The sequence below is a fragment of the Lathyrus oleraceus genome, chromosome 4, assembly GCF_024323335.1.
Source record: "Lathyrus oleraceus cultivar Zhongwan6 chromosome 4, CAAS_Psat_ZW6_1.0, whole genome shotgun sequence".
Classification (NCBI taxonomy): Eukaryota; Viridiplantae; Streptophyta; class Magnoliopsida; order Fabales; family Fabaceae; genus Lathyrus; species Lathyrus oleraceus.
Window position 1 is genome coordinate 228,663,449 of NC_066582.1, and position 21,117 is coordinate 228,684,565.

Here is a 21,117-nt window from a genome sequence, read left to right on the forward strand (position 1 = left end):
GTAAATCATACAATTCGAGTCGACACCGCACTTCTACTTATCCAAAGGAAAGGTTAGAAAGCGAACAAAAACAAAGAAGTTTTATCAAATCAAAAACTAATAAAAATGTTAGAGATCTGGGTAAGGGGGTTGGTTATGCAATGGGAAGGTTTTAAGCACCCAAAACATCCTTAGTACTCTAAGGGAGCCCTTTTTACAAATGTTGTAAGGTAGGTTGGTATTTATAAAAATATTTGTACAAACAGGATTGGGGAGATGAGAAAAGAGTATACAAGTTATTTACAATTTTGTGTTTGAATGGATAAACCCATTGCCTACGTACCATCTTAAAAAAGGTAGGATCAAAACCTCGTAGTTCGGGGTAAAAATCTCAAAAGAAGTTGCTGAATTGATTGGTCAAAAGCCTTAAGGTCTTTTGTTATCAAAGGGAGAAAACTCAACCTAAAACCACAAATCCACCATGTGAGGAGAGCTTCAACATGCTAGTGAGGGATTAACCCTATAATAAGCATGGAAGACTTATAGTCCATCACTAAGGATACATGTGAGTATTATATCAACCTCAATGATAACTCAAACCTAATAGCTAATGTTTATGAAAAGCTTTAACATAAATGGTCATTGGAACCATAAAAACAATTGAGTGAGTTGTATTTACAAATGAAAAGTATTCACAAAATAAGGTCAAAGTTGACTTAAAGTTCAATTCAAAATAAGTGTTATGAAAAGAGTTTGAAAAATCAAAGGCATAGTGCCTAGGTTTCTAATTTTTGAAAACAATGTTAATGTTTGCACAAACATTTGGCTTGGGTTAGAGTGGAGAGAAGAAGAGAAGGGCTAGGTCCTAAACATGCAAATATAAGGGAAGAGAAATAAAACCACATTGGAGTTCCCTTCTTGAGATCATAAAGATGATCCAAGTTACTCCCTTTCCTTTGGAATTAGCAAGCATTAAGCAAATAACTCAAGCAATCAAGCAAATAATCAATCAAGCTCCTAGGAATCTTCCAATTGGCTCTTGTATCTCTTATCTTGGATGCTCATGAAAATGGTTCTTCTAATTGGCAAGTTTGGGATCCCTAGCACACAAGGACACACAAATCAAAAAGTTCCACAATGTAATAGAAAGAATGGACAAGAGTGAGGTTAGAATTAGGATCCTTTCAATGTTATCTTGAAGATTAAGCATTCTAAAGGCATGAGGCCTAGTTGCTCTTTGACAATTTATTGCATTCTAAAGGCATGAGGCCTAGTTGCTCTTCAAACTCCATTAGCATAGGTAAGGTCCTAAAATCTAAGTCCTTTCTCCATTTGCATTGGGTTTACACAAACAAAACAAAACAAGCACAATAGTATATACACAATAATGTGCTCAAGTGAGCAAAAGGCAAATTGCATTAACATAAACATGAGCTCAAGTGAGCAAAGGGCAAAGGCAAATGAATTAATGTGCAAGAAATTAAATTGCATAAAAGTAAATTGCAAGAATTAGATGCTTGAATTAAAAGTTAGTCATTAGTAGTTAGTGTTAGTGTGCCATAAGGAAATTTAGCGTTATGTTAAGCAATCGTAAGTGAACTAATGTAGTAGTCACACCTATCTGAGGCCGGTCAATAAAACTATAGGCAACAAACACAAGTTAGAGACCATGACTAGCAAGCCAAGCTCTTACAACTTGCCATGCCAAAAGAAAAGAAGAATGATCTTGTATTGATTTAGGTTTTTTTGCTTGACCAAGAAGCAACCTATCCTTAATGCAAAGCAATTCACTTGATCTTTGATCAAGATGAATTTGATTTGAATTAAGGAAGGTTAAGCCTCTCATATGTCAAGGCTAACCACCAATCTTTAACTCATTGATCAAAAAGAAAAAAGAAGAAGAAGAAGAAGAAAAAGAAATGGAATATACATAATTGAAATTTAAATGACATAACCAACACACATTGATCAAACATGAATGGAATCAATATCAATCAATGGTAAACAGAAGTGAGATGAAGCTTGAAAGTCAAGAAACAATAAAAATATTTTTGGTATTTTGTGGGATTAAAATAATACTTGAATTAAAATAAACAAATAAAGGTCAAACTTCAAATCCATTTCAAATCAACTTGGAAAAGTCCAAATGGATCATCATAAGTTCAACATGGTCAAACAATATTTGACAAAATTTTTCATCATTTTTTGAAAACTGAAACTAATTTTAAACAATTAAAAATAAAGAAAAATAACATAATTGAACTAAAATCTGAAATAAATCTCAAATCAATTAAGAAATTGATCAGAATATTTTTCATACATTCATCATCATTCAAAGATGTTAAGAAAATATTTTTGGCATTTTTGATTATTGGAAAGTATTTTAAATGAATTAAAAATAACCAGAAAAGAGAAAATTCACAAAAAATATTAAATGGACTCATAAAAAATATTAAAAATCATTTTCATAAACTAGAATTAAAAAGAGAAATAATGCAATTGGTCCCATATTTTTTGGATTTAAAATGAAGATGTTATGAATTTTTGAAATAAAATGAAATAAAAGAAAATAGAATGAAAAATCAGAAATTAGAAAAAACAAGGAGCGTCTGAGATTGCCTCATTAAATGACGTGGCTAATCAAGAGGCTGAGAGATGTGCGCTCATGATGAACCAAAGTCAGCAGCGAAACACACATATTAAATGAAAGTCATAATGTTCAAGGGCTAAGATTAGATCAGAAGCCAAGCATCCAACAACCATGGACTCGTCCACGTGGGGACGGTGGTGGAAACCACCGTCTTCTCCGGTGAGACTCGCCGTCCGACCAGAATTTGCAGGTTTTCAAAACCTCATTAAAATGCACGATCCTCATATCATTGGAAAGCTGGGGTGATGTACATCACCCCTGTGCCATTGGTTCCCACTCAAGATCACTATATGAAGAGAAATCTGAGATGAAAATTTATGGAGTTCAAACTGAACTTGACCAATTTATGAAATTAAATGCACATATCAATTGCCTCTCACATGAGGACTTCAGAAGTACCAACAAACACAAGAAATGAGCAATATCCAAGGAGTTTTGAATCAAAAAAGTTTGAACAACAACCTTTGAAGTGTAGCTTTACAAGGCACGATCTCTTCCAATTCTTTGGTACAGTGTGTTCTTGAGATGGGAAAGTAGCTAGGCTAAGGAATTGAAGTTCAGAGATCAACCAATGAAGTTGCAATCTGAGCTTGAAAATTGAAACAGAAAAGCGAAATTCCTTTTAATGGAGGTTGGGATTCTACTCCTGCAGCAATTTAGGCGTCTTGAGGTTGGTCTTGAATGAAGCCAGGCATGTGTATTTATAGCAAGAGATGATGCAAGCAATGGAATTCTCATGTGTGCATGAGCTTGGGTCCTCCATGCATGGTCCTGTACAGGCGCATGGGAGGCCCAAACTTGATTGGTTTTGCAAGCTGAAGTGTAATTGAGGTGTTTTGGACGTGCAAATTGGAATGAATTGGCTTGTTCACAAAGTTTTAACATGTTTTCCATAAATGAACATAAATCTTCTCCTCTTTGAAAATGCCTTTTACCAAATTGAAACATAGCCATGTGGGTAATGGTTGGAAAGGTCTTGACATGAGGAACAAATGTGAACAAAAATCCATTTGGAGTTGGGAAATTCATGAAAACATGCCTTGAAGTTCAAGGTGCAAAACATGTATAGGGAAATTTTGCCAAAATGGACCAACTTCAAGCCCTTCGTTTTCAATGATGAAAGCCTCAAATGACAAAACCTACAACATCAAAGTTGTAGATCGTTTCAAGACAATCAATTTGGACTTAAATTTTACATCATTTGGATTTTTTATGAGAAAGGTATGGGCACTTGAAGTTGGACTTTTTCACATTTCAATGGCTTTGGTCCAAAGTGACCTATAATATTTTGTATTATCACATGTGTTTCTTTTAGGATTATGAAATTTTATCCAACATAACATTTGAATTAGACATCTTAAAATTTCCAATGCATTTGATACCACCTAAAAATCATGAAAAATGAGTGAGTTAGGTCCTTGGGAAGTTGACCTAAAATTAGGGTTTCAATCAAAATGACCTATAATGTTTTGAAATGAATGATGACCTTCCAAGTTTCAAATGAAATTTTTATGAACATTAAAGTTGTTCATATGGTTCTTAAGAACATTGTTTCTCTTGGGCTCATCTTCATTTTACAAACACATCAAAAGTTAGGTCTCCGTGGATTTCAAAATAGTCAGATGAATTGAGTGATCAACTTCTCAAGTCCAAACTTCAAATCTTAATGAATTAATGATTGAGGACACTCAAATAAGCTCAAATATGAATTAAATGATGAATTAAAGAACTCCCCTTGATTATATTTGATCATAGGTTGAGGTTGCTTTATGAGCAAGGCACAGTCAATGCACAGATGAATTAGGGTTTCCTTGGGAAACAATCCTCAAGCCCTTTGGTTCATCTTGATCAAATTGACAAATTGAGATGCTTGGGAGGCATATATGATGATTGAGAGCTTTGGGAACCATTGTCATGCTTGCTTTCACTTCATCTGGCCACATCAATGAGCATAGGGGCCTCCTAGGAGCCTTGGATCACATGATTGCTCAAGCTACAAAACAAACAAAGTTAGTGACATATTTTTGTGCTTTTGGTTAGTAAACAAAATAAGAAAAGCAATAATATACAATTCAAGCATGCTTGGTGGTCTCAAACCAACTCACACAAGTCGCAACCCTAGGGTTAAGGAGCCAAGATGCTATGATCCTTGAGGCAAATGCAAAGTGCAATGATATGATGCCATGAGGGATCTTAGGGTCAAAATTAGGGTCTTACAGATTCCCCTATTTAAGGTCATTCTAGCCGGAGATATGAAGGTTAAAATCTTCATCTCGACTTGGTAGAATGGGCTTAAATAATAACAAAGAGACGAATTTTGGTCCCTAAGAGACCTCATGATGCAAATGTATGTATGCAAAAGTTAATACTCTGTGGGGATATATGTCCACAAAGGAAAAAGAAATCAGGAGAAACTGAAAATCCATATGAGTAATACACTCATAAATGGGACCGAGATTCTAGGGACTTTACTAGGGAGTAAAGGGGATAAATGCGTGAGCAGGTCACGACTTAAAATTGCTGAGAGACACGAAGGGATTCCATGAAAATAAATTAATGGAAAGACTCGAGCTGACGCAAAGATGCATGTATTGGGGAATATGCCAATACAACAAACTATCCACAAAGGATACTTCTGATGAAAATCCGGACTCGGATGGGGAAAATCCACCAAGGGACTCAGGCTGGGAACATCCATAAAGGACTCAGCTGAGGAAGAAACAAATGAGGTATTACCGGATACTGGGTTATAAGCTCAAAGAGACATGTGATCAAAACACCGGTATAAGGGTGAGAGAATAACACGCTCGGGGAGAAAGAATATCTAAGACCGGTATAAGGGTGAAAGATATCAATCATCCAAAACATCTGAGGAAGACCTAAAAGGTATATTTCAACTCAGGAAAATCTGACTCCACAGGGGACAAAAAGTTATAATAGGGAGCAGAAGGGAAGGAACACCAGGGATACCGGTTACTGGGCATATAATAGGTGACCAACCAGGCGTGAATTGGGGAATATTTCCAAAACACTCATCATTCGAAAGGAGGGCTGAAAAAGCAAACTCGATTATAGGATGGACATTCGATTCCATAAGGAAATACAAATCTTACTCGACTAGGGAAGAAAAATACTTCGATTGAAGAGCGCATGAGATATATTATCTATTACCGTCAGAACGTAGATAACATACTCGCATGAAAGATTATCCACAACCAGTTACTGGGTTAATAAAGGATAAATCGACCGAAAAGAAAGGACATCGGGATATCGGGTACTGGGGTATAAAATGATGACCAATCAAGGGGAGAAACAATCATTACCAACAAAAAGGGTAAATGAAAGATGACTCGCCGGGGATACATTGCTTGATCAAAGCAATTATCCAAGAGATATACCACCGGTTACTGGGAGATATACTCAAAATGAAGGAATATCAATACCGAATATTGGATAAAGATAACCAACAAGGAGGGGATTACATCTACCGATTACTGGGTAGAAAATCACAGAAGAGAGTAACCGTCATCGGTTAGGATGAGCAAAATCAAGGGTTAACTCTGCAAGGGGATAAAATGGGGTTTACAACTACCGGTTACTGGGTAGTAAACCACATAAATAGGACTTACAACTACCGGTTACTGAGTAGAAGGCCACAGAAATAGGACTTACAACTACCGGTTACTGGGTAGAAGGCCACAACATCCGCTGGGGAAAAGATGGACAATTACTGGTTACTGAGCAATCATTCATCTAAACTACAGGGAAATGCAGGGGATATAACAAGAGTAGTCAATCTAGGAACAAACCAGAGAGACACAACGAAACAAGACTCAACCCGATGAGGATATAACTCAGGGAGTAATTCCATCCCAATACATGTTTTGGGAGGAAACTGAAATAATAATCATCCGCGAGGATATAACTCAGTGGGGAATATGGAAGAAAGGGTAAACACTTTCTGCCCATGGGGCTGACTCTATATATGGAGAGACCAGACACAAACATCTGCTTGGGGAAATATGTATCATCAAATAGCAGGAGATAACAAACAAAGATATATGGCAAAGAATGCAACATGAATATCTGAATGCTATAATTATGCATGTATATGCATGGTTTATGTATGATTAATGCTGACAAACAAACATATCTAACACAAACAGGTCCAGGAATCAATGGACAAACATCCGGTACTACATCTCAAAGAGAAAGCCAAGCCCATAGGAGAAAATCCAATCTGGTGGGGGCAACAGATACAGGAAACACCGATCTCTGTAGGGGATCAAGGCCACTGCTAGGGGAACAAAGCAGGATCACCGGGGATCAGAGACCGCTGTTGGGAAATAAGCAAGGGAACACAATCACCAAAGCTGGGGATCTTCCAACAACACACAGAGACAAGGATAAGATCATTCAAAGAGGAAATATACTAGGGATCTTATCAGGGGGTGATGTGGACTTTTGTGGGGAACAACCACCAAACAGAAGCACATCAAACAACATTCACCTCTAACCATGGTGGGAAAGTCTCTGCTGCGGAGAAGGGAAACCGGTCACTCCACTGGGGAAGAAGACAACACGGATAAGATCCATCATAGAACTAACTCTACTGGGGAAAAACCAGAGGAAGATAGGAAACTCTGCAGGGAATAACCACCAAACAAAAGTTCCAATAACCATCACATTTCCTTAAACTGCTGGAGAAACCATCTCTGCCGAGGAGAAGAGAAACACTGCTCCATTGGGGATAGAAAATATTTTCATCACCCATTCTGCTTAGGAGAAAAACTATCCAAGAAGGAGGAAGCAAACAACAATCATACTCTAATCAGAAAACTCCACTAGGGAAACAACTGCTGATGACTGAACCGGAAATAACCTGTAGGCAATCAGCTAGAGATAACCGCTGATGACCAAACTGGGGAAGTCTGATATGAATAACCTTGTTGAGGACGAACAGGAGGAAAACCTGCTGGAGATCAATGTATGCGAATCCGCCGGGGATAAGCTACAAACCAACTCGCTCATGAAGGGAGTTCCTACTCACTCTGCGTGATATTTCCAATCTGAAATGAGGGAAGACCAACTTCCTTGAAGATAGCATACCAATTTATCAATCTATAAGGTATTTTAGGTCAATCCACATAAGGGATGACAACCATATAATTGATAACACAGATGCTAGATCCAAACTCACTGGGGAGCTAGAAGACCGAGACCAAACTCCAGACTCTCTGGGGAGCTGGGTGGTGCTATCACTTCTGCGCTCACTGAGGAGACAACCTGAAAGATGATGAAGAGGATACAAATATGATAGGAATATGAACAAATTCCTTACCCTTTTGGAGATCATACTATCCTTGGGAGAGCACTAAAGACAATCCATTTATCCTTTCAGTCATTGTGAATGTTCACTTTATTTGTTTGAAACAATGATATTTATCAATTAAAACATGCAAACATTTGTTGAACAGAAACAAATAAGAGTGCAAAGAATTGGATAAAGGCTCAAATTTATTTGATGGAATGGTAGTCTGCAAATGGCAAGACTCCGTGGATCTTTACAAATTTGAAATTGGTGATATATATTAGAAAAGGGCTACATTGAACATAATGACCATTTCTCCACCAACTTTGAATCCAATGTATCCGAAGCTTCAGTTGACGATGACTGAGCGAGAATCTTTGACAGAAGACAACTGTAGAACAAAGTCTTTTCAGGATGCAGTTACTTGCCAAATCCCTAATTTTTGCCTAGATTGCCCCAGGGTGAGGTACTCAATCTAGCGGGATATATATTCCTTTTTTTGTGTCTCTAACTTTTGCCCGGATTTCCCTTTCGGGTTTTCAATCCACCGAGATGCTCATTTTTGCCTAAGCTGCCCTTTCGGGTTTTCAACTTAGCGAGCTATTCTGTTTTTATTTTAGGCGAAATATTTCTTGACTGCATCTGAATTCCCAGGACGAGTGAAATCCTCCCCATCCATAGTTGTAAGTATCAAATCACCGCCTGAAAAGGCTCTTTTAACAACATATGGACCTTCATAGTTTGGAGTCCATTTTCCCCTGGAATTGGGCGCAAAAGACAAAACTTTCTTGAGCACAAGGTCGCCTTCTCGGAACACACGAGGCTTGACCTTCTTATCAAAGGCTTTCTTTATCCTTTTTTGATATAACTGACCATGGCACATGACAGTCAATCTCTTCTCTTCAATCAAATTCAGCTGGTCATAACGACTATGAACCCATTCAGCCTCAATCAACTTGGCTTTCATCAAGACTCTCATTGATGGGATCTCAACCTCCACGGGGAGCACAACCTCCATACCATATACAAGGGAGAAAGGGGTTGCCCCTGTTGAAGTGCGGACAGATGTACGATAGCCATGCAAGGCAAATGGCAACATCTCATGCCAATCTTTGTATGTAACAACCATCTTCTGGATAATCTTCTTAATGTTCTTATTAGCAGCTTCAACAGCCCCATTCATCTTGGTTCTATAAGGAGAAGAATTGTGATGCGCTATCTTGAACTCGCTACACAGCTCTTTCATCTTCTTGTTGTTCAAGTTAGATCCATTATCAACAATGATCTTATCTGGCACACCATAACGGCATATGAGTTGATTCTTGATAAACTTCACAATAACCTGCCTGGTCACGTTTGCATATGACGCTGCTTCGACCCACTTGGTGAAGTAATCAATTGCTACGAAAATAAATCTGTGACCATTGGACGCTTTTTGCTCTATCATGCCAATCATGTCAATTTCCCACATGGAGAAAGGCCATGGTGAGGAAATAACTGTTGGTGTAAGCCCTAGAGGCCAATACTTTTGGTACTTGTATCGAATTATTTATTAATAATAAAAGGCTTTTTCTTTATTATGTTTATTTAATAAAGTCCCTAGAATAGCTAGTCCGTTTAATGTATCAAGTATGACTTAATCATGAGATCACATTAAACATAAGGATACTATTCTTAAAGTATCCGTAGTCAAGCTTTATTGTGAAGTGGGATAACATTAAAGCATGAAGACTATTATGTTTATAGACTGATGAACACATCTCATGGATCATGGATAAAGAGTTATCAAGTCTTAAACATAGGTATGAATATTAAGAGTAATATTTATACTGGATTGACCCGCTATGAGAATACTATATAGAATGTTATGCAAAGTGTCATAAGTTATTCTAATGGTAATAATGGTGTATACCACCCTTCGACCTGAAACCACTATGGATCCTAGATGTAGAGTCGAGTGCCTTATTGCTGATCAAACGTTGTCCGTAATTGGATGACCATAAAGACAGTTGATGGGTACTCCACGAAGCATGCTAAGGGACATGAGTGACCTAGATGGAATTTGCCCATCCTGCGTAACAGGATAAATGTCTATGGGCCCAATAGTGAACTGAACAAGGATGCCATGGTCTATGCCTTGTGTTCAATATAGACATAAGGGCAAAAGGATAATTATACACATAATTATTATCACAGAAGGATTTGTCAGATCACATGACATTTTCGTGTCTTGGGTAGCAGTGATGTGTTGCTAGATACCGCTCACTGTTTATTATGTTAAATACGTGATTTAATATAATTGCCAATGCCGCGAAAACCTATAGGGTCACACACAAAGGACGGATTGATGAGAGATAGAGCAATTAAGGAATACCGTAATGTACGGTGCCCTTAAGTGAATTATAGAACATCGTAAGGTACGGTGTACTTAAGTAGAATACGAAATATGGTAAGGTACCACGCGCTTAAGTGATTTTGGCATATTATAAGATATGGGCCATATACACTTGAGTGGGCTTTTTAGCTTGCCGCCCACACAAGTGGTTCTATAAATAGAACCCTTGTGTAGAAGCATTGTCACACTTGCAATTTCGTTTCTCTCTCTCACTCAAAGCCTTCATTCGTAGCAGCTAGCACTGAGATTGAAGGAATCCGTTCGTGTGGACTGAGTAGAGGCGTTATCATCGTTCAACGTTCGTGATCGCCACAAGAGGTAACGATTTTATCACTGATCATGCCCATTCGTAAGGATCATTAAAGGAGAAATTTTAAATTCCGCTGCGTTTTGGATCACCATTCTCCTTCAATAACATTCATAAGTGTCGGGGGGATATGAATCTTATCTGCATAAATATGATACTTATGGCATTTCTTCACATATTTGCAGAAGTCAAACTCCATTGTCAGCCAATAGTAGCCAACTCTCAACATCTTCTTTGCTATGGCATGTCCATTGGAATGAGTACCAAATGAACCCTCATGGACTTCAGTCATCAACAGGTCTGCTTCGTGTCTATCCACGCATCTGAGTAAAACCATGTCGAAATTCCTTTTATAAAGCACATCTCCATTGAGGTAGAAATTGCCAGATAATCTCCTCAAAGTCTTCTTATCTTTAACAGATGCCCCAGGCGGGTAAGTCTGACTCTGTAGAAAACACTTGATATCATAATACCATGGCTTATCATCTTTTACCTCTTCTACTGCAAATACATGAACTGGTCTATCCAAGCGCATCACAGTGATATTGGTAACTTCATTCCAGGATTTCACCATAATCATCGAAGCAAGCGTAGCAAGAGCATCTGCCATCCGATTCTTATCTCGAGGAATATGATGGAAGTCAACCTCAGTAAGGAACGTTGAAATCCTCCTCGCATAATCTCTATATGGGATGAGGCCATGCTGATTCATCTCCCATTCACCCTTAATCTGATTAACAACAAAGGTCGAATCACCATAAACATCAAGATGTTTGATCCTAAGATCAATACACTCTTCCAAACCCATAATACAGGCCTCATACTCCGCCATATTATTCGTGAATTTGAAAGTTAGTCTTGCTGTAAAAGGAAAATATGTTCCCTGAGGAGTAATAATCACTGCCTCAATACCATTTCCATATTGATTTACAGCGCCATCAAACACCATGCTCCATCGGGAACCAGGCTCTGGCCCTTCATCGAGCGTAGGCTCATCGCAATCTTTCATTTTCAAATACAGAATTTCCTCATCTGGGAAGTCGTACTGAACAGACTGATAATCCTCAATTGGTTGATGTGCCAAGTGGTCAGCCAAGATACTACCTCTAATAGCCTTCTGAGCTCGATACTCAATATCATACTCAGACAACAGCATATGCAAACGGGCAATCCTCCCAGTTAAAGCAGGCTTCTCAAAGATATACTTGATTGGATCCATTTTGGATATCAACCAAGTCGTATGATTCAACATATACTGGCGTAAGCGCTTAGCAGCCCAAGCCAGAGCACATCATGTTTTCTCAAGCATTGAGTACCGAGACTCACAATCAGTGAACTTCTTACTCAGATAGTAGATAGCATACTCTTTCTTCCCTGATTCATCTTACTGACCCAATACACAACCCACAGAGTCTTCAAGAACTGTCAGATACATAATCAATGGTCTCCCTTCCACAGGCGTAGACATAATCGGAGGCTCGGACAAATACTATTTAATACTGTCAAAGGCCTTTTGGCAATCCTCGGTCCAATCATGACGCTGATCTTTCCGGAGGAGCTTGAATATTGGCACACATGTGGCAGTCATGTGGGATATAAATCTGGAAATATAATTCAAGCGGCCAAGAAAACCTCGGACTTGCTTCTCAGTTTTGGGCGCATGCATCTCTTGTATTGCTTTGACCTTGGCAGGGTCAACTTCAATACCTCTCTCGCTGACAATAAAGCCCAATAACTTGCCGGAACGGACTCCAAATGTATACTTGTTCGGATTCAGACGAAGTTTGTACTTCCTCAAACGCTGAAAAAGTTTCAACAAGTGCTCTACATGTTCAACTTTCGTTCTCGACTTTGCAATCATATCGTTAACATACACCTCGATCTCCTTGTGCATCATATCATGAAACAAGGTAGTCATAGAACGTTGATACGTGGCTCCGGCGTTCTTCAAACCGAAGGGCATCACTCGATAACAGAATGTTCCCCAAGGTGTGATGAATGTTGTCTTCTCCATATCCTCGGGTGCCATTTTGATCTGATTATATCCAGAAAATCCGTCCATAAATGAGAAGACATTGAATTTAGCTGTATTATCTACCAACATATCAATATGTGGAAAAGGAAAATCATCTTTCAGACTAGCTTTATTCAAGTCTCTATAGTCCATACACATTCGGACTTTTCCATCTTTCTTAGGCACATGCACAATATTGGCCACCCATTGAGGATATGTAGAAGTCACTAGAAACCCCGTGTTAATTTGCTTCTGAACCTTTTCTTTAATCTTCACTGCCATATCAGGATGAGTTCTTCTGAGCTTCTGCTTTACAGACACACACTCAGGCTTCAAAGGCAGGAAATGTTGCACGATATCAGTATCTAGACCAGGCATGTCTTCATATGACCAGGCAAAGACGTCGATATATTCTCGTAGAAACTCAATCAACCCCTTCTTAACAGATTCTTCAAGGAGTGCCCCAGTCTTCACCTCACGAACACAATCTTCAGACCCCAAGTTGACTGTTTTCAGATTCTCAAGATGTGGCTGAATGATCTTCTCTTCGTGCTCAAGCAGATGGGTAATCTCATTAGGAATCTCTTCAACATCATCTTCTTCTTCCTCAAATACAGGGAACTCAAAGTTGGAAGATGGTGTTGGATCATTATGTTCAATGGGTTTGATCAACCTGCATAATGATTTTGGATATAAAAGAGATTTTAGAATTCAAACAAAGCAAATCATTATGCAGATGAAAATATTGATTTTATTCTCTTTTTTAGGGTTTTATGGTGATCACCAATTTCATGCAAAAAGCAAAAAGTGAAAATAATTTTGAAAAACAAACATTTAACATGAATTTATTAAATGAATATCATTGTATTTATGTGCCAACAATGTCATCACTCATCCTTTTGGCATGAGAGATGGGTTTTTAAACAAAAATGAACATTACGTGGACTTATGGACAACTGTTGGAACATCAACAGTGACCCAATTATTGCAGACTCCTCCAGGAATGACAAAGTTGCCATAATCCTCCTCTGCATCATCTTCCACAATAGCAGCAGCTTCCTGGTCTTCGACCGTGTGGATGAAACCACCACTCTGAAACAACCCATGCTTGTTGAAAGTGCCTGAAGAGTACCCTATGCCAGCCCGAGATTTATTGTCTTCCAGCTTGATCATTTGTCCTAAACCAGTAGTTGCGCCATGCTCAGTGGCCAACTTCGCATCATTGTAGGACGCAAATGAAGAAGTTCCTTTCTTAGAAGGCTCAGCAATAGACAAGGCTTGGAACGGCGTCCCAACCTCATCCTCAGCATCAATGTAAGAAAAGGAAGACAGATGGCTAACCAAGAGAGCCTTATCTCCCCCTACCACCACCAACTTTTTATGCTTCACAAACTTTAACTTTTGGTGTAGGGTGGATGTCATGGCGCCTGCCTCGTGAATCCATGGTCTGCCCAACAAACATCTATATAATGGGTGGATATCCATGACCTGGAAAGTAATCTGGAAATCACTAGGTCCTATCTTGATTGGGAGTTCAACCTCGCCAATCACAGTCTTGCGCGATCCATCAAAAGCTTTGACGACCACTTCACTTTGCCTCATGGGAAGCCCCTGATATGAAAGTTTCGCCAGAGTGGATTTTGGCAACACATTCAGCGATGATCCAGTGTCTACCAGCACATTAGACAGGGCATCATCCTTGCACTTCATGGAGATGTGAAATGCCAAATTATGGTCTCTTCCCTCCTCAGGGAGATCAGCATCACAGAAGCTCAGGTTGTTACAAGCAGTAATGTTTGCAACAATGCTATCAAACTGTTCTATGGTCACATCGTGATCCACGTACGCCACGTCCAACACCTTCTGCAAAGCTTCTCGGTGTGACTCAAAGTTCATCAACAAAGACATCACTGATATCTTTGAAGGCGTTTGTAGCAGCTGATCTACAACATTATACTCACTCCTCTTGATGAGCCTCAACATCTCATCACAGTCCTCTTTTAACATGCCATTCTGGCCAGCAGGGACAGGAGTTCTAGCAGCAGCAGCAGGTCTGTCGACAGCAAGTGCCGGATTTGGACAAGAAGAAGAATCCCCCAAAGGACGGGTAACACTATCAGCAGCATCAGCTCTTCTGGTGTCATCCTGGGGTTTCGGTGGCGCCGAGAAAACACGACCACTACGGGTCAAACCACTGACATCAGAAATATTGGTCACAGAAGTGGAGGGTAGAGGCACTTCCTTCCCATCTTCCAATGCAACCGCATTGTAACGACAGGGAACAACCTTGTCGGAAGAGTAAGGAGCAGGGCCAGCTGGCTTAATGATGAGAGTAGGAGAAGCCTTTTGTTTACTGCTATCATATCTGACAACAACAGGCTCAGGTATCCTGAAGACAGGGGATATCACATTAACTTCGTCCTCATCACGATTTTGAAGTATCTCTATCACACCCTGATCCAGCATTTCTTGGATGTCTTTCCTGACTTTACAACATTCTCTCTCATTGACAGTGCAAACACGGCAACTGTCATGGTCATGCTCATAGTGACTGTATCCACATAACAGTCTATGCATCTCGACCAAAGATTGTCGGATATGGCTGACATATCTGACCTTGTATTTGCCAGGGCAACCTTGAACCATGTTAACAACAGATTTCCCATGCTCGGACAATGGGTTCTTCTTCACATTAGGACCTACGTCCTCGAAAAACAGAATACCACTTCTAACAAGGTCTTGAACCTTGGTCTTGAGAGGGTAACAGTTCTCCACATCATGTCCGGGAGCACCGGAATGATAAACACAGTGAAGCTCAGGCTTATACCACCACTGAGGGTTGGTCGGTATAGCATGTGGGTCACGTGGAGTGATCAGCTTCCTTTCAATCAATGAAGGATATAATTCAGCGGAGGTCATTGGAATAGGATCAAAAGTGACCCTTTTCCTATCATAGCTAATGCTGGTTTGATTGTTGTTTCGAGGTTGGTAGGCCTGCTGTTGAGGACGATGTTGTTGTTGCTGATACTACTAATGTTGTTGTTGTTGGTTCTGATGCTGATAATGTTGGTTCTCTCTGAAAGCAGGTGCTATATGAGCCACCTGGTGCTGGTTACTGGCCGGACGCACAGTCTTCCTCTTCACAGAGGGCCTTCTTGATTTAACATGGGAGGTCACAACATGTGCCTCTCCATCTTTCTTCTTAGAGAACGCACCATAACGTTTGGCAGAAGAGCCATCTTCTCTGGTCAGGCGCCCTTCCCTGACTCCTTCTTCTAAACGCATCCCCATGTTCACCATCTCGGTGAAGTCAGAAGGAGCGCTAGCAATCATCCACTCATAGTAGAAAAAGCTTAACGTCTTGAGAAAGATCTTCGTCATTTCTTTCTCTTCAAGCGGGGGCACAATCTGTGCAGCCAATTCACGCCACCTCTGGGCATACTCCTTGAATGTTTCTTTCTCCTTATGGGACATGGCCCTTAGTTGGTCCCTATCGGGAGCCATATCAACATTGTATTTGTACTGCTTGACGAAGGCTTCGCCAAGGTCGTTGAAGGAGTGTATGTTCACACTATCCAGACCCATGTACCATCTCAAAGCGGCCCCGGACAGGCTGTCCTGGAAGTAGTGGATCAGGAGTTGATCGTTGTCGGTCTGAGTCGACATCTTGCGTGCATACATCACAAGATGGTTGAGCAGGCAAGTGTTTCCTTTGTGCTTTTCAAAGTCAGGCACTTTGAATTTGACAGGAATCTTGACATTAGGCACGAGACATAGCTCAGCAGCAGATTTTCCAAAGAGGTCCTTCCCTCTGAGAGTTTTAAGTTCCTTGTGCAACTCAAGGAATTGATCATTCATAGCGTCCATTTTCTCGTAGACATCTGGGCCCTCAGATGGCTCAGAGTGGTAAATGATGTCATCTACTCTCGGCAAAGTATGCACGATTGGAGGTGGCACAGCAAGGACCGAGCTAGATGCCGACAGAGAAGCAAAAGTAGGGGCAGAACCCTCTAGAATAAAATTGGCGGGCATCCCCCAGGGAAACCCGGCTGGCATAACAGTAGGCGCAAAGTGAGCACTGGTAGCAGGCACGATAGAGGAAGCAACCTCTGAAATGACCATCCTATGGGGAGGAGATGAAGGCGTTGGAGAAGACTGGCTTTGGGCGGCCAAGAATGACTCCATCAGGGCAGTCAATCTTGCCACTTCCTCCTTCAGTTCTCTGTTTTCTTGCTCTAGGTAATCCATTAGCTTTGATGAGTTGGCTCTGGTATAGTACTGGTGCGTCAGCTTGTCTTCAAAATAAATGAAGAACACAGAGTTAGACCACTGAACAAGAAGCCCTGGAACAAAACCTGCTTATGCACATGATGCATGGAATGCTTGTGCATATGATTTATTTTTTAATCAGAGGAACTTTAGAGTTCTATTTGCAAATATTTGAAAATATTAATCATTTAGACATATATGGAATAATCATATCAATAATATATGGAAAAATTTTACACCAAAGAAGTACAGTCTTGGTAACCAAATACAATACAAGAGAGAAGGAAAATGAACATCCTATGGAACCCTAGAAACAATCGTCCAAAGCTCTCGAGATTGGAAGATAAGCTGCACGAAGCCTCTTCACCTCTCTCTCATAGGCTGCCTCCATATCTGCCTTCTCCTTGGCGAGTCGATCGTACTTCCTCTTCCAAAACCTGGATGACTGAGGAAGAAGAGAAGTCACCACATCATCAGGCTCGTCGATAAACTGATGCTCCAGAAACTCTATCAAAGCATCCTTATCTCTAAGCTGATGAAGTAGCTCATCTCGCTCACGAACCCAAGCACGCGAACAGTCTTCGTCTCTCAACTCCTCTACTCCTTGGTTAGGGAGGGTTGAAGGCCCAGCCATAACCATAGGTGTGTAGGCCTCGGGTAGTAATAAGGCATACAGTACTCAAAATCTCTCCTCCTAACCCATGAGGTATAGGGTTCCAAAGCAATACAATTCTTTGGACCAAGCTCTTTCCTTCCCTTCCTATGAATCTTGCGCCAAGCGCGAACCATTATGCCCTTCAAGATTTATGGGATCTTTACCCTCTTGAAAGAACACACCTTCTAACAAAATGTTATTAGGTTTATCCTTTAAGGGGAACCAAAGCTGACGATGTGCCAAAACAGGGTTGTAGTTAATCCCACCACATGTACCAAGAAGGGGTACATTGGAGAATTCACCACAAGAGTCAATAATCTTCACACCATCATATACACGGTTGTACCAAGAGATATCATCATTAGTGAGAGACATAAGCCTCGTGGACCACCGTAGACATCCTTTGTTTTCCTTGAAGGCGAACGTCTGTGGCAAGTGCGAAATAAACCACTTGTACAACATAGGCAAACAACACACAATGGTACCACCACCCTTTGCATTCCTCATATGCAAAGAGAAATAAGTGTCACCCAACAGAGTAGGAACGGGATTAAGAGTAGAGAAAATCCTAATAGCATTCACATCCACAAAATTGTTGATGTTGGGGAATAACATTAGCCCATAGATGATAAGTACAAATATGGCCTCAAAGGCGTCTTCACTCATGGCCTTCCCATACATAGTAGCTTGAGCAATGAGGAAATCAGATGAGAGACCTCGAATTCCACCTTTGGTAGTCATATGAGCACCAACAATAGATTCATCTATATGCAACAGATCAACAATCTCTTGGGAAGAAGGAACTCTCTCCAAGCCACTGAACGACAACTGATCTAGGATAGGTATACCCACAAGATAGGCATACTCCTCAAGCGTAGGCAAAAGCTGGAAATCCGGAAAAGTGAAGCAACGGTACAAGGGATCATAGAACTGCACCAACACACTCATCCGACCTTCATCCACTTGAGTAGCAAGAATAGACAGAAGCTTCCCATGATGAGCCTTGAACTCCAAAGGATCTAATACATAGGATGTCAAACTCCTTAACTCTTTCCAGTCGGGTTGTCTGAAACTCTACTTCTTCGTATTCCTTCTTTGCTTATCCATGTCTGAAAATTTGCAAATAGACCTCTTAAGTTCCTTGAAAATTTTCTCATTGTTGATGATATGGATGTGTATGAATGCATGAATGCATGTATGCAACAATCACACTCAAGGATCAAGCAAAGCCCACCACACAAAGGTCATGGGATGGATCAAGTCATCCTTAATATCAATCATCCATTTTGGTGGATTATGGTTTACACCTTATCAACATCCAAGTTCCATTGATATTAAGGATATACAAGAACGGATCAACCATGAATCAAGGGTTTGTTGCAAGTTACGAGCATGGAGTCTCGGTTAAGAACCACCCAAAGGGAGTGTACTATGGTTAAACCTGACAATCATGTTCTACAAGAGGTTCCCATAGTCATCGTCCCATCTTTCGGATATTATCGGATAAACGACTACTCGTATTTCAAAAATATTCTCAAGAGAGACTCTTATAAGTGTAGTATCGCGTAACAATCTTATCAAATCTTACACTTGAATGACTTTCGCACTACGTCCTAAAATAGGCCAAGATGGGCTTGGTAAACTAAGGTCCTTGGCTTCTAAGGCATATATTGGAAAGAGTAATGCCTAACCACGACTACTCGTGTGACATTATTGATCCCAACATAACATCCACCAAGTGAATGGGCTTGCAAGTCAACTTGCTAAGGAATAACTCCACACAAGTCAACAAGACTATGCCATTCTCCTATCATAAGTGCACTCGAGTTCGGGTATAGAACTCATCTCACAAGAGACCACCAAGTACACAAGCAATTGATATATCAAGCAATTCATACATTACAAACAATACAGTCATCCCAAATTTTGCACAAAAATATGTCACAAATAATATAAACATACAATACAACAAAGGTAAAAAGTAGGCAAAACCCACTAGGCAAAAATTCAACTTTTTCCCCAGCAGAGTCGCCACTTTTCTGTAGCGGGGTATTCGTTACCTTTAGATTTATTGACTAAATCAAAAGTAAATCATAGAATTCGAGTCGCCACCGCACTTCTATTTATCCAAAGGAAAGGTTAGAAAGCGAACAAAAACTGAGAAGTTTTATCAAATAAAAAACTAATAAAAATGTCAGAGATCTGGGTAAGGGGGTTGGTTATGCAATGGGAAGGTTTTAAGCACCCAAAACATCCTTAGTACTCTAAGGGAGCCCTTTTTACAAATGTTGTAAGGTAGGTTGGTATTTGTAAAAATATTCGTGCAAACAGGACTGGGGAGATGAGAAAAGAATATACAAGTTATTTATAATTTTGTGTTTGAATAGATAAACCCATTGCCTACGTACCATCTTAAAAAAGGTAGCATCAAAACCTTGTAGTTCGGGGTAAAAATCTCAAAAGAAGTTGGTGAATTGATTGGTCAAAAGCCTTAAGGTCTTTTGTTATCAAAGGGAGAAAACTCAACCTAAAACCACAAATCCGCCATGTGAGGAGAGCTTCAACATGCTAGTGAGGGATTAACCCTATTAATAAGCATGGAAGACTTATAGTCCATCACTAAGGATACAGGTGAGTATTATATCAACCTCAATGATAACTCAAACCTAATAGCTAATGTTTATGAAAAGCTTTAACACAAATGGTCATTGGAACCACAAAAACAATTGAGTGAGTTGTATTTACAAATGAAAAGTATTCACAAAATAAGGTCAAAGTTGACTTAAAGTTCAATTCAAAATAAGTGTTATGAAAAGAGTTTGAAAAATCAAAGGCATAGTGCCTAGGTTTCTAATTTTTGAAAACAATGTTAATGTTTGCACAAAAGTTTGGCATGGGTTAGGGTGGAGAGAAGAAGAGAAGGGCTAGGTCCTAAACATGCAAATATAAGGGAAGAGAAATAAAACCACATTGGAGTTCCCTTCTTGAGATCATAAAGATGATCCAAGTTACTCCCTTTCCTTTGGAATTAGCAAGCATTAAGCAAATAACTCAAGCAATCAAGCAAATAATCAATCAAGCTCCTAGGAATCTTCCAATTGGCTATTGTATCTCTTATCTTGGATGCTCATGACAATGGTTCTTCTAATTGGCAAGTTTGGGATCCCTAGCACACAAGAACACACAAATCAAAAAGTTCCACAATGCAATAGAAAGAATGGACAAGAGTGAGTTTAGAATTAGGATCCTTTCAATGTTATCTTGAAGATTAAGCATTCTAAAGGCATGAGGACTAGTTGCTCTTTGACAATTTATAACATTCTAAAGGCACGAGGCCTAGTTGCTCTTCAAACTCCATTAGCATAGGTAAGGTCCTAAAATCTAAGTCGTTTCTTCATTTGCATTGGGTTTACACAAATAAAACAAAACAAGCACAATAGTATATACACAATAATGTGCTCAAGTGAGCAAAAGGCAAATTGCATTAACATAAACATGAGCTCAAGTGAGCAAAGGGCAAAGGCAAATGAATTAATG